General features: G+C 42.1%; 1 long non-coding RNA gene across 1 annotated transcript; it reads left to right on the top strand.

Annotated features, from left to right (window-relative positions):
• Positions 1 to 80: 80 nt before the first annotated feature.
• Positions 81 to 3,354, top strand: LOC139024972 (uncharacterized). Its single transcript, XR_011476370.1, has 2 exons — positions 81 to 548; positions 693 to 3,354. It is a non-coding gene; the product is annotated as an uncharacterized lncRNA (long non-coding RNA).
• The last annotated feature ends 11,078 nt before the right edge of the window (positions 3,355 to 14,432 follow it).

The raw sequence follows: 14,432 nt of genomic DNA, 5'->3' as shown, positions 1-14,432 counted from the left end.
ACGGAGTTTAAAGTTAGGCCTTGAAATTCATCCACAGGTACACCTCCAATTGACTCAAATGATGTCAATTAGCCTACCAGAAGCTTCTAAAGCCCCGGCATAATTTTCTGGAATTTTCCAAGCTGTTTAAAGGCACAGTCAACTTAATGTATGTAAACATCTGACCCACTGGAATTGTGATACAGTGAATTATAAGTGAAATAATCTGTCTGTAAACAATTGTTGGAAAAATTATGCACAAAGTAGATGTTCTAACTGACTTGCCAAAACTATMGTTTGTTGACAAGAAATATGTGGAGTGGTTGAAAAACTAGTTTTAATGACTCCAACCTAAGTGTATGTAAACTTCTTACTTCAACTGTATATCATTGACATCTCCCATTCTCCAGCTATTTACTGCATCGTAATCTTTGCCCTTACGGGCCTCAGCCTCCTGGAGACAATGCTGATGAGCTTCCTGATTGATATGGACAGCAGGGTTGATCAGGACGTCCAGACCTATGCTAAGACCTGCAAAGAGACTCAGGAAGAGACTGAATGCCAAAGAGGTGAAATCTGTTATTTTGTCATTCTCATAAGAGATTGATTATGATCCAGGACATTACTGAGGCCATAGAAGTTGAACATAACACCCCCAACACAATTGATTCGACTCCAGAAACTGCAAGAAAACCTTCCAATTTTCTTCTTAGAGCCTGARAGAGATGCTGAGAGCAGCCTGGAGAAGGTGGACACCTTTAACAAGAAGGAGCTCGATGGAGACTGGCTGAACAACCCCCACCTGCTGCAGCTGATCCTAAAGGAGGTGCAGAACRTACGGCAGGAATGGTTCTCTGTTAATGTGAGATGTGGCCAGAAGAAGCCTGGGTACTGGGAGAAAGTGGCCAGRCGCATTGACCAGGCTTACTTTTGCCTTTATCTCATTACCACCATTAGTTTTCTGATATTCATAAGTTTCATGTGGCTTCACTAACTGTGCACAGTGCATTTACAATATATGAGGATTTTTCGGCTCTTTGGGTTACTTATATGCATAATATTGGTACTTAATGGTAAATAATACTGGTAAATTCCAATAAATTATTATTTATAAATAGCTGTTTCCCTGCAAGACCTGTAGACTAAAGCTTTTAATATATTTTACATTTTCTTCATTACCTAACCTGACTTAGGTTCACTTGACTACTGCTTCTGTTGTTAAGGCTATTGTTCATGTCTGTGATTGAGCTAACTGAAATAAATAAATGACTATTTGCAACATATTCATTAAGTTGTTTCCAGTAGCGGTGCGTGGGAAACATCTATGGGCAAGCCTCCCACCAAAAAGGCATATTACAACCTATGTGTTGTGATAATTGCGTTGTTTGCTCTATAACCTGTTAGTTCATGTGCCTTGCCACCGTGATATACAGTGCATTCGAAAAGTATTCAGACCCCTTGATTATTTACAGCTTTATTCTAAAATGTATTTTAAAAATATAAAAAATATCATCAATCTACACACAATACCCCATAATGACAAAGTGATAACAAGTTTTTAGAAATGTTWGCAAATTTATTACAAATTAAAAACTGAAATACCCTATTGACATAAGTATTCAGACCCTTTGCTTTGAGACTCGAAATTTAGCTCAGGTGCATCCTGTTTCCATTGATCCTTCAGATGTTTCTACAACTTGATTGGGGTCCACCTGTGGTAAATTCAATTGATTGGACATGATACGGAAAGGCACACATCTGCCTATATAAGGTCTCACAGTTGACAGTGCATGTCAGAGCAAAAACCAAGCCATGAGGTCGAAGGAATTGTCCGTAGAGCTCCGATACAGGATTGAATCAAGGTACAAATCTGGGGAAGGGTACCAAAACATTCCTGCAGCATTGAAGGTCCCCAAGAACACAGTGGCCTCCATCATTCTAACATGGAAGAAGTTTGGAACCAGCAATACTCTTCCTAGAGCTGGGCCCGGCCAAACTGAGCAATCTGGGGAGAAGGGCATTGGTCAGTTTGGGTGACCACGAACCCAGTGGTCACTCTTACAGAGTTCCTCTATGGAGATGGGAGAACCTTCCAGAAGGACAACCATCTCTGCAGCACTCCACCAATCAGGCATTTATGGTAGAGTGGCCAGACGGAAGCCACTCCTCAGTAAAAGGCACATGTCAGCCCGCTTGGAGTTTGCCAAAAGGCACCTAAAGACTCTCAGACTATGAAAAACAAGATTCTCTGGTCTGATTGAAACCAAGATCACATCTGGAGGAAACCTGGTACCATCCCTTCGGTGAAGCATGGTGGTGCCAGCATCAGGCTGTGGGATGTTTTTAATTGGCAGGGACTGGGAGACTAGTCAGGAGGAAGGCAAAGATGAACGGAGAAAAGTACAGAGAGATCCTTGATGAAAACCTTCTCAAGAGCACTCAGGACCTCACGGGGCGAGGTTCACCTTCCAACAGGACAACGACCCTAAGCACACAGCCAAGACATCGCGGGATTGGCTTCAGGACAAGTCTCTGAATGTCCTTGAGGTGCCCAGCCAGAGCCCGGACTTGAACCTGATCGAACATCTCTGGAGAGAMCTGAAAATAGCTGTGCAGCAACGCTCCTCATCCAATCTGACAGAGCTTGAGAGGATCTGCATAGAAGAATGGGAGAAACTCCACAAATACAGGTGTGCCAAGCTTGTTGCGTCATACCCAAGAAGCCTCAAGGCTGTAATCGCTGCCAAAAGGGCTTCAATAAAGTACAGATTAAAGGGTCTGAACACTTATGTAAATGTGATTTAAATTGTTTTAATTTTTAATGCATTTTCAGACATTTCTAAAAACCTGTTTTTGTTTTGTCATTATGGKTATTGTGTGTAGACTGATTAGATGTTTTTTTGTCCATTTTAGAATAGGGCTGTAACGTAACAAAATTCTGAAAAAGTCAATGTCCTGAATACTTTCTGAAGGCACTGTATAGGCCTAACGCCGAGACAATAAGAAGACACACTGGCAGAATAAATTCAACCTTCGTTTCATCACAAAACCAGCGTGTCACGTCCTGACCTTAGTTCCTTTTTTATGTCTCTATTTTGGTTTGGTCAGGGCGTGAGTTGGGGTGGGCATTCTATGTTTTGTTCTATGTTTTGTATTTCTGTGTTTGGCCTGGTATGGTTCCCAATCAGAGGCAGCTGTCTATCATTGTCTCTGATTGAGAACCATACTTAGGTAGCMTGTTCCCACCTGTGTTTGTGGGTAGTTGTTTTGTGTTTGTTTCACCTGACAGGACTGTTTCGATTTTCGTTGTTTCACTTTTGTTATTTTGTTATTGCAGTGTTCAGTTTATTTATTAAAATTAACATGGACACTTACCACGCTGCGTTTTGGTCCGATCCTTCCTATTCCTCATCTGAAGAAGACGACGATCGTTACAGAACTACCCACCAAAAAAGTACCMAGCAGCGTGGTAAGGAGGAGCAGCGCTATCTGGCAAAATGGACATGGGAGGAGATATTGGACGGCAAGGGACCCTGGGCACAGGCTGGGGAATATCGCCGCCCCAAAGAAGAACTGGAGGCAGCTAAAGCTGAGCGGCGGCGATATGAGGTAAGGCAGCGCAACAGGCACGAGAGGCAGCCCCCCAATTTTTTKGGGGGGGTGGCTCACGGGGAGATTGGCGGAGTCAGGCGATAGACCTGAGCCAACTCCCCGTGCTTACCGGAAGAAGCGTAGTACTGGTCAGGCACCGTGTTATGCGGTGAAGCGCACGGTGTCGCCAATACGCGCTCATAACCCGGAGCGCTATAGGCCAGCCCCTCGCAAGTGCCATGCGAGAGTGGGCATCCAGCCAGGGCGGATTGTCCCAGCTCAGCATGTTTGGTCTCCGGTACTCCGTTTCGGCCCAGGGTATCCTGCGCCGGCTTTGCGTACTGTGTCTCCGGGGCGCTGGGAGGGTGCAGTTCGCCCTATGCCTGCGCTCCGCCCGTGCCGGGCGAATGTGGGCATTGAGCCTAAGGGAGAGGTGCGAGTTGTATGCACCAGATCTCCAGTGCTCCCCCACAGCCCGGTTCAACCTGTGCCTGCACTCTGGAGGGTCCGGGCTAAAGTGGTCATCCAGCCTGGAGGAGTGGTGCCAAGGCTGCGCACCAGAGCTCCAGTGCTCCCCCACAGCCCGGTTCAACCTGTGCCTGCACTCTGGAGGGTCCGGGCTAAAGTGGTCATCCAGCCTGGAGGAGTGGTGCCAAGGCTGCGCACCAGAGCTCCAGTGCTCCCCCACAGCCCGGTCCATCCGGTGCCTCCTCCACGCACCAGGCCTCCTGTAGGTCTCCCCAGCCTGGTGGGCCCTGTGGCAGCCCCACGCACCAGGCTGTCTCTCCGTCTCCTCCCTCCAGGTTCTCTCTCCAGTCCGGAGCTGCCAGAGCCGCCCGTCAGTCCGGAGCTGCCAGAGCCGCCCGTCAGTCCGGAGCTGCCAGAGCCGCCCTCCTGTCCGGAGCTGCCAGAGCCGCCCTCCTGTCCGGAGCTGCCAGAGCCGCCCKCCTGTCCGGCGCTGCCAGAGTCTCCCGCCTGTCCTGGTGCTGGAGGAAGATGCTGGAGGAAACAGGTACAAAAGTATCTATATCCACAGTAAAACGAGTCCTATATATATAACCTGAAAGGCCTCTCAGCATGGAAGAAGCCACTGCTCCAAAACCGCCATAAAAAGCCAGACTACGGTTTGCAATTGCACATGGGGACAAAGATCATACTTTTTGGAGAAATGTCCTCTGGTCTGATGAAGAGCATCATGTTGTGGGGGTGCTTTGCTGCAGGAGGGACTGGTGCACTTCACAAAATAGATGGCATCATGAGGGAGGACAATTATGTGGATATATTGAAGCAATATCTCAAGACATCAGTCAGGAAGTTAAAGCTTGGTCGCAAATGGGTCTTCCAAATGAACAATGACCCCATGCATACTTCCAAAGTTGTGGCAAAATGGCTTAAGTACAACAAAGTCAAGGTATTGGAGTGGCCATCACAAAGCCCTGATCTCAATCCTATAGAACATTTGTGGGCAGTACTGAAAAAGCGTGTGGGAGCAAGGAGGCCTACAAACCTGACTCAGTTACACCAGCTCTGTCAGGAGGAATGGACCAAAATTCACCCAACTTATTTTGGGAAGCTTGTGGAAGGCTACCTGACACGTTTGACCCAAGATAAACATTTTAAAGGCAATGCTACCAAATACTAATTGAGTGTATGTAAACTTCTTACCCACTGGGAATGTGATGAAAGAAATAAAAGCTGAAATAAATCATTCTCAATACTATTATTCTGACATTTCATATTCTTAAAATAAGTTGGTGATCCTAACTGACCTAAAACAGGGAATTGTTACTAGGATTAAATGTCARGAATTGTGAAAAACTGAGTTTAAATGTATTTGCCTAAGGTGCATGTAAACTTCCGACTTCAACTGTACGCCACTGCTTGTTTCCTGTCTTCCCTTGATTAACATAGCTAGCTAGCATGTAGATTGTAGCTATAGCCAACCTAGGCTAGGTTTACTGCTCTCCCATCTCTCAAAACAAAGTAATCCCCAACAGAAAGTATGAATAAGTGAAATAAGTGAGCTCATGACTGCCAATTTTGATGTCAGCTTTAGAAATACCACAGACTGTATCATAATAAAAAATAACTAGCTAGGATTAGGAGCAGGACAAACATCAGGGCACTACATTGGATCTCCTATGCAGAGGCAATCAAGAGAATTGAGAAAGAATGTGATGCTAGTGTTGAACATATGGTCATGGATGCACCACAGCCATTAATGAACGTTTGTCAGTCAAGAGAACCGGACACACTGTGTGTGATAAAAGGGGATTTTGTGGCATTCATTGCAACTGTTATAAATGGTAAGGCTCAAGTGTTAAAGAAATCAAAGAAATTGGACATCATTGTGGCTGCGGCAGAAAAGTTTCTAGGCCTGAAAGTATTCACAGTGGAAGACCTAAGGGGTAAGGGGTAATGACGACGGAAGAAGAACCGCCCTCCCAGACTCGTGAGCCTGGATAAGGGTCAGATTTGACTTTGTGATTTTAATAGAAGATGCAGGGTTATTTTGTATATATTTTTTTGTTAGTATGAATATTTTCATCCAAAACATCTTTCGCTTTTTGGGGATATTTTTGTTGTCATCCTGCACAGTCGGTGGCAGTAATACTCATTTTCTTGGTTGTAGTCCACCAATAAATCCCAAAGAAGAAGAAGTAGGATCAGTCTCTGGGTTCTTTTCTCCATTAGATTTGTTCAACTCCATCCTCTCTCCTCCGTCCTCTCTGGCCTCCTTTTGAAAAAGGTCAAAGGTAATCGAGGAGAGGTGGCGAGGAGAGGGAAAGTGGACGATAATGCGCTTCTATGACATGAGACTCTCCTTCTCTAATCACGCGTCATCAGGCAAATTATGTTTACATGGTGGAATCCCAAAATAAATGTATAAAGTGATAAAAAAATATATAATTTAGCAAAATGAGAAAGACATTTATAGATAAAAAGTAGTATATTGTTTTTTAAATGTTAGCATGTTTTTCTCCTTTGAGAAAACAATAGCTGATTCGAAGGGGGTGTGGCAGAATTAAAACCTCTTCTGCAAAAGACTCAGCAAGAATACACTTGTGCTTCCTCGCCCAAAGGAGGCTGTCGGGGAGGGGAGAACCGTCTTCTGTTTACCTTTCTGACGAATTGACACACACCTTGACCTTTTATCGGTTTCCGGCTCACGGCGGAAAGAGGACGGAGGAGAGAGGATGGAGGACAGACTTTTGCCCAAATGAGAAAAGGCCTGGGACAAGTTTTGGTCCTTAATATCCGTGATCCTTGGAACCCCATAGAGGTCGTCAGGTTGTGTTCCTAAAAAACGGAAAATAGTTACCTCTGGTTATTATTGGGGGGAAAAATAGTGTTTTGGGATAAAAGCTCAAAATCAGGTCTGAGGTTAACACGGGCTTAGGAGATGTTATACGTTTTGTTCTATGAGATAATATGAGTCAGTTAACATGACCTTGGAAATATGAAGCCTTTGTGTGCTTTATGTCCTTTTTTTAATTACAGAAATACTTCAAAATTCACAAAAAGTGACGTTAGCTGATGATGATCTCATTGATCAAAAAGTACAAGATCTCCTTAGCCTGTGTTTACCACAGACCTTATTTTTGCAATTTTCCAAAATCACTCATTTTCCCATAGAATTTGGCCAACAAGCCATGGTGGAGTTAGTGGCTGTGTTCCTCTGCCCAGGCGTTGCTGACGCATGCCAGATCTTATAACGTCTGGATAGGTATTTTACGTATCAGCTAACCACATCATGGTTGCGTTCCCCTGCTCACACGTTGCATGCCACGTCATCGACTGTGTCATCGATTGACAGATTGCTATAATATATGATGTGGTTAGTTGATATGTAAAATGCCTATCCAGGTGTTGTAAGATCTGCAAGGAGTCAGCAATGCCTGGGCAGAKGAACGCACCCAATATGTTATAGCAATCTGGTGCCCAATCTCAAGTAACCATTGGTTGATGCATGCAACGTCTGAGCAGGGGAACGCGTCCAGTGCTTACAAAAAGATGCCATTTGTCACGCCCTGACCTTAGAGATCCTTTTTATGTCTCTATTTGGTTTGGTCAGGGTGTGATTTGGGGTGGGTATTCTATGTTCTTTCGTTCTATTATTTGTATTTCTATGTTTTGGCCGGGTAGGGTTCTCAATCAGGGACAGCTGTCTATCGTTGTCTATGATTGAGAACCATACTTAGGTAGCCCTTTTTCCCACCTGTCTTTGTGGGAAGTTGTCTTTGTTTGTTGGCACTATAGCCTTTAGCTTCACGGTTGTTTTGGATTGTTTATTGTTTTTGTCGGCGTAATATGTACGCTTACCACGCGGCACCTTGGTCCTCTTCATTCAACGGCCGTGACACCATTACTACAGTATGAAGATAGAAATCCCTTACCATGTTTGATCAGACTTGTAAGCGATGTCATGGCGACGTTAGCTGGCTAAACTCATGCCCAGAAACAAGTCATCAGGTCTAACCAATAATCTATATGAATCTTTATCTACATAAAGATTGATGATGCTATGTATTGGCCATTGAGAGGCTTTGAAGCCACCTGTCAGCCATACTGGCACTCCCCAATAGGAGCATTCCTCCATAAGAATGAATGGAATTCTACAGTATTTACATTAAATGTTTCAAGGACAATTTTTTGTTGTTGTAGTGGGAACATTAACATGAGTCATTTCTAAAAAGGATACTTTTAGGACATTTATATACAGTACCAATCAAAAGTTCGGACACCTGCTCATTCCATTTAAAAAAAAAAWAAACGATTTTCTACATTGTAGAATAATAGTGAAGACATCAACACTATGGAATAACACATGGAATCATGTAGTAACCAAAAAAGTGTTAAACAAATCAAAATATATTTTAAATTTGAGATTCTTCAAAGTAGCCACACTGCCTTGATGATGTCGTGGAAATATACAGTCAATCATATTTCTCAAATACCGGAGCCTGTGAGTTCAAATAKACTTTTATTACAGCATAATAAAAGCAGAGCTCGTTCATGAATACAACTACTTTCCAGTCTTGGCTCATACTTCTTATACATTTTTCCTCCTTACGTCACACCCATAGTTACTCCTCTTAATGACTCATCCCCTCTGGCATGTAGCCACCGTTATCTTATTGCCTTCCACTAAGTTTAGTTTGGTTTCATATTAGGGCATGGAAACTGTAGAGCCACACCAATAGTTCAAAAATACCGACATGTATTCGCCTTAAGACAGGTTGATGCATGTAGGACCATAGCAACAGTCCTTGGCACTTTACAGAAATAACCAGACATGTCATCCTGCTAACTCCTCTGAAAGGGACACCCATGTTCTGGAAAAGACCCAAGAGGTGTAACCATAGCAACAGCACATATTAGGCCATAACACAGTTACAGGAATAACCAGTCGTGTCCACACTCCAGACAGGTGCATGTCTAATGGTGTCTAATGACCCAGAGCACATATAGAGTGCACCCATCTTACTAGCTCTCCTGCAATTAATAATCAACACACATGGTATGGAAAATTCTCAATAATGACAGCACGCTTGGCATTCTCTCAACCAGCTTCACCTGGAATGCTTTTCCAACAGTCTTGAAGGAGTTCACACATATGCTGAGCACTTGTTGGCTGCATCTCAGTGCTAGAGGCGTCACAACAGACCCTGGTTTGATTCCGGGCTGTATCACAACCGGCCGTGATTGCGAGTCCCATAGGGTGGTGCACAATTGGCACAGCGTCGTCCGGGTTAGGGTTTGGCCGAGGTAGACCGTCATTGTAAATAAGAATTTGTTCTTAACTGACTTGCCTAGTAAAATAAAATAAATAAATATCAATAATATTCATGCAATTACAGAATACAGATAATCTTATACCTGAATCATGTCCTCTAGGAGGATATCTGTCTATGCTATTGTGTAGAACCATATTAAAGTCTCCCCCAAATATCAGCATTGCAGAAGGAAAATGATCTAGGGGTGAATTTGCATTCTCTTTTATATCATCCGATAGTTTTTCATTTGGATTTCTTGAGTTATAACCACAAATATTACAAAGTAAGAACTGTTTTCCAGCAGTTTCAATTACAAAAAATACCCAGTGACTTCTTGTATGAGTCTTAGTTGTTAATACAACAACAACAACAAAAAATGCCCATGCTGAAGATATCTATATCGGTCCACTAATACAGGAGTAGTAAAAGCCCAGTGCACTACTTTTGTGAAAACATTTGAACTAATTGTATTTTAGTGTTTACCAGCATTTGTAACTTGAGTCTGATAATTATCTGTACAAAACAGTTAATCTGATGGAATACTTGTGGAATATAAATATATTTGCTTGATATATGTTTTTCAGTTTCTTGAAATACTTTGCAAATGCAATTTATTTCTATGTGAAAACTGAAATGGTCTATTCATTCCTTTTCAATTTTAGTAGGCATTCTTATCATGGGCAACTTACAGTGGTGAGTGCATACATTTTTATACTTTTCCCCCGTGGGTATCGAACCCACAAACCTAGCATTGTAAGTGCCATGCTCTACCAACATCATCACATCATCACAAACCACTTGATGTCTCAATGTACTCAATTACTGTATTGTGCATTGTTTTTCTTCATGGTGATGGAAAGTCTTCAATTACAAACCTAGATGACCAGCCGTACAATAGAGTAATGCACATTTACATTGTGGTTTGTAAGGATGGTAAATTACTACTGCGTAAAAAGTGGATGTTTCTAGATTTCCAGAAGGCCTTTTTTTATACCCTCCACAAAATTGTGAGATTTCTTTATTAACTCAATAAGAACCTATACAATGGAAGTAATAGCTCTCTAAAACTTGCCAATGGCACATCACCTAAATTTGAAGTCAACAAAAGAGTGAGGCAAGGTTGCCCAATAGTCCATTCCTCTACCTCTTGATAGCTCCATTTTTACAGTTGAAGTTTACATACACCTTAGCGAAATACATTTAAACTCAGTTTTTCACAATTCCTGAAATTAAATCCAATAAAAATTCCCTGTCTTAGGTCAGTTAGGRTCACCACTTTATTTTAAGAATGTGAAATGTCAGAATAATAGTAGAGAGAATGATTTATTTCAGCTTTTATTTCTTTCATCACGTTCCCAGTGGGTCAGAAGTTTACATACACTCAATTAGTATTTGGTAGCATTGCCTTTAAATTGTTTAACTTGGGTCAAACGTTTCCGGTAGCCTTCCACAAGCTTCCCACAATAAGTTGGGTAAATTTTGGCCCATTCCTCCTGACAGAGCTGGTGTAACTGAGTCAGGTGTGTAGGCCTCCTTTCTCGCACACGCTTTTTCAGAAGGGTACTGATATCACTGAAGCTTGCAGTATTCCAATCAAAGACGCTAACTCATTTAGGGATAAAAATTACAAAAGAAAAGGAGAGATGAACCTTAATCTTTGCCCAGTTGTCTCAGCTATAAAAAATATGTTTAACTCATGGTTAGGCAGAGATTTGTCCATTCGAGGAAGAGTTTTGCTGACTAAGGCTTGTCTAGAGCCTCTTATACATTCTCTTGTCCTGATAGTCCCAAATCTATTTGCTCCCAATTAGATGGAAAAATAAACCTCACAAAGGGAAAAATATGTTCTGACAAACAGTGTGTGAGGGCGTAACATGTTGGACTTCACTACTTTTAACCAAGTCTTAAAAATGTATTGGATAAAGCGTTACTTTAACGACCCAAACATCTTTTGGTTTATTCTTTTATTTTCAATACATTTGGTGGTTTAAGTTTCTTTTTGCAGTGTCCTTATGCGGTTGAAAAACGTCCTGTTAAACTGGCTGATTTCCACAAACAAATGCTTAATTGTTGGTCCCTTCTATACAAACATAATTTCCCCCCTCATAAGTATGTTATATGGAATAGTCTTGTCATAAAATATAAAAACAAGTCACTGTTTTTGGAACATTTGTTAAGGAAGGACATTTTACTTGTGGGCCAGCTGCTCAACTACAATGGACATCTGTATATGTACAATCACGTTTTGAGAATGTATCAGCGCCCTGTCTCACCAAAGGAATATGAAATGGTGTGAAAAGCAATAGCAGATGGTGATCTAACACAGGAAACAAACTAGGGTCAATACAGATCCATCACTTGTAAATTCAGCCATAGTAATTAACAGTTTCTCAATTATTGATAAAAATGTCAATAATTAATTAATTATTGAAGCTTTTTACGACAGTGATGTTCCAATAGCAAAATGTTGGTGGGACTTTCAATGTGTTGTAAATTGGTCAAAATAGCTCATATATATTACCCCTCCAATGAAAGTATTTGTAAATATATTCTAAATGTTGATGAGAAATGTCAATCTGGGACAGAATAACTTGGGCATTTGTATTCCAATGTGTGTATGCGACTATGTTCTGGGTGGATCTTCAGCTGGACTTGGTAGGGACGTCCATCTGCAAGTGACTGTCTTTTTGATTTTGATAGTCCAAGATTCTCCACTAGAAGTATGTGATGAATTTGATTATAATTCTTGCTAAATATTACATCCATAAAATGCATTTTTTAAAGAACAAAACATCCTATTTTAAGGTAGATTTAAATAATGACTTTGCCACATTGAATACTATGCTCTGTAAGAATGAGAAGGTAATGAGATAAATTGATACTCGTTTAAGCTTTTCAAATTGATTTGTCTGTAAAAACACTCTATTTGTTTCTGTTTTTGTGTTTATCTGTTTGTTTGTGATGTTTTGTGTTACCATTTTTAAGAAGGATGTATAGATTTTTGTAACACATTTGAATTTGCATCCTTCAAAATGTATGGAATTTCAACAAAATTATAATAATAAAAAATACTGAGGACTTGTAAGTCACTTCGGTATGGAAGTGCCATGAAAAGAGTCTAAACTTAGAAGCGCAACATCGCGAGACTTCCGGGAACGCTTGCGAAACAGACCAGCCCAAGGTTTGGGGTTTGAGAAGTCAATGAGAGAAGTTTTTTTTYTWTTTTTTTCTCGAAATCTAAAGGCACAACCTACATTCGAGCCAATGTCTTAAGTAGCTGAACTTATTCCTCCAACCTCATGAGAGTGACTAACTGATACGTTTTCATTTTCGTCAAAAACAACTTTATATACAAGGTTATATAAAAAAGGTTGCTAGATCAAATCCCCGAGCTGACAAGGTAAAAATGTGTCGTTCTGCCCCTGAACAAGCTAGTTGACCCACTGTTCCTAGGCCGTCATTGTAAATAAGAATGTTCTTAACTGACTTGCCTAGTTAAATAAAGGTTAAATAAAATACAAAATKATACATGCCTTTGATTTGACGGCTTGCACATGCGTAGTACGGCGCGAGAGACCGTTCGACCCGATGACGTGTTTCTACGCATGATCTTAGCTAACCAACTTCGCCATGACATCGCCTACAGGTGTGATCGGGAATTTCAGTTTTAGCCTATCTTCATACTCTACTATCTTTGGTGTTCCTCATAATAAGAACGTGACATATTTGAACGATCTCTGAAGCATCCGGTATGTATCATATAACCAGAGAGGAAGCTTAGAGGCAAATCTGTCTCCCTCCAGCAGGTGGCGTTTTTTCGCCCACCAATGAGTGTCGAATTTGGCCAACATAAAAATGAATGGTTTAGTGGATCCATAAGGTTTATTTGACCGAATAGAAGTTTCGTAATGCTTAAGTTGTTACGAGTGTACTGATATAAGTGACATGACATCGCGGCAACTTTGAAAAATCACTTTATATAGGCGTTGTCTCGAAATAGCTATGCATATTCATAGCATGACGTGTCTAGTTTATGCCACATTCCATCATGACGTCAGTGATCTTCAGGTCGGAGCTCAAGAAAGCGTCCCGAATTCGAATTCAGTTGGATGACCGTTTCCCAGTCGTAGGTCGTTTTTTCCCCAARTTGCCAGTTCTTTTGAACGCACGGAAGTCAGAGATTTACGAGTTCCCAGTTGTTTTGAACGCGGCAGTTGCATATATATACACTGCTCAAAAAAATAAAGGGAACACTAAAATAACACATCCTAGATCTGAATGAATGAAATATTCTTATTAAATACTTTTTTCTTTACATAGTTGAATGTGCTAACAACAAAATCACACAAAAATGATCAATGGAAATCAAATTTATCAACCCATGGAGGTCTGGATTTGGAGTCACACTCAAAATGAAAGTGGAAAACCACACTACAGGCTGAGCCAACTTTGATGTAATGTCCTTAAAACAAGTCAAAATGAGGCTCAGTAGTGTGTGTGGCCTCCACGTGCCTGTATGACCTCACTACAACGCCTGGGCATGCTCCTGATGAGGTGGCGGATGGTCTCCTGAGGGATCTCCTCCCAGACCTGGACTAAAGCATCCGCCAACTCCTGGACAGTCTGTGGTGCAACGTGGCGTTGGTGGATGGAGCGAGACATGATGTCCCAGATGTGCTCAATTGGATTCAGGTCTGGGGAACGGGCGGGCCAGTCCATAGCATCAATGCCTTCCTCTTGCAGGAACTGCTGACACACTCCAGCCACATGAGGTCTAGCATTGTCTTGCATTAGGAGGAACCCAGGGCCAACCGCACCAGCATATGGTCTCACAAGGGGTCTGAGGATCTCATCTCGGTACCTAATGGCAGTCAGGCTACCTCTGGCGAGCACATGGAAGGCTGTGCGGCCCCCCAAAGAAATCCACCCCACACCATGACCGACCCACCGCCAAACCGGTCATGCTGGAGGATGTTGCAGGCAGCAGAACGTTCTCCACGGCGTCTCCAGACTCTGTCACGTCTGTCAACTGTGCTCAGTGTGAACTGCTTTAATCTGTGAAGAGCACAGGGCGCCAGTGGCGAA

This window comes from Salvelinus sp. IW2-2015, unplaced genomic scaffold (genome assembly GCF_002910315.2).
Source record: "Salvelinus sp. IW2-2015 unplaced genomic scaffold, ASM291031v2 Un_scaffold2092, whole genome shotgun sequence".
NCBI classification, from domain to species: domain Eukaryota; kingdom Metazoa; phylum Chordata; class Actinopteri; order Salmoniformes; family Salmonidae; genus Salvelinus; species Salvelinus sp. IW2-2015.
This window is presented reverse-complemented; position numbering and strand designations above follow the sequence as displayed.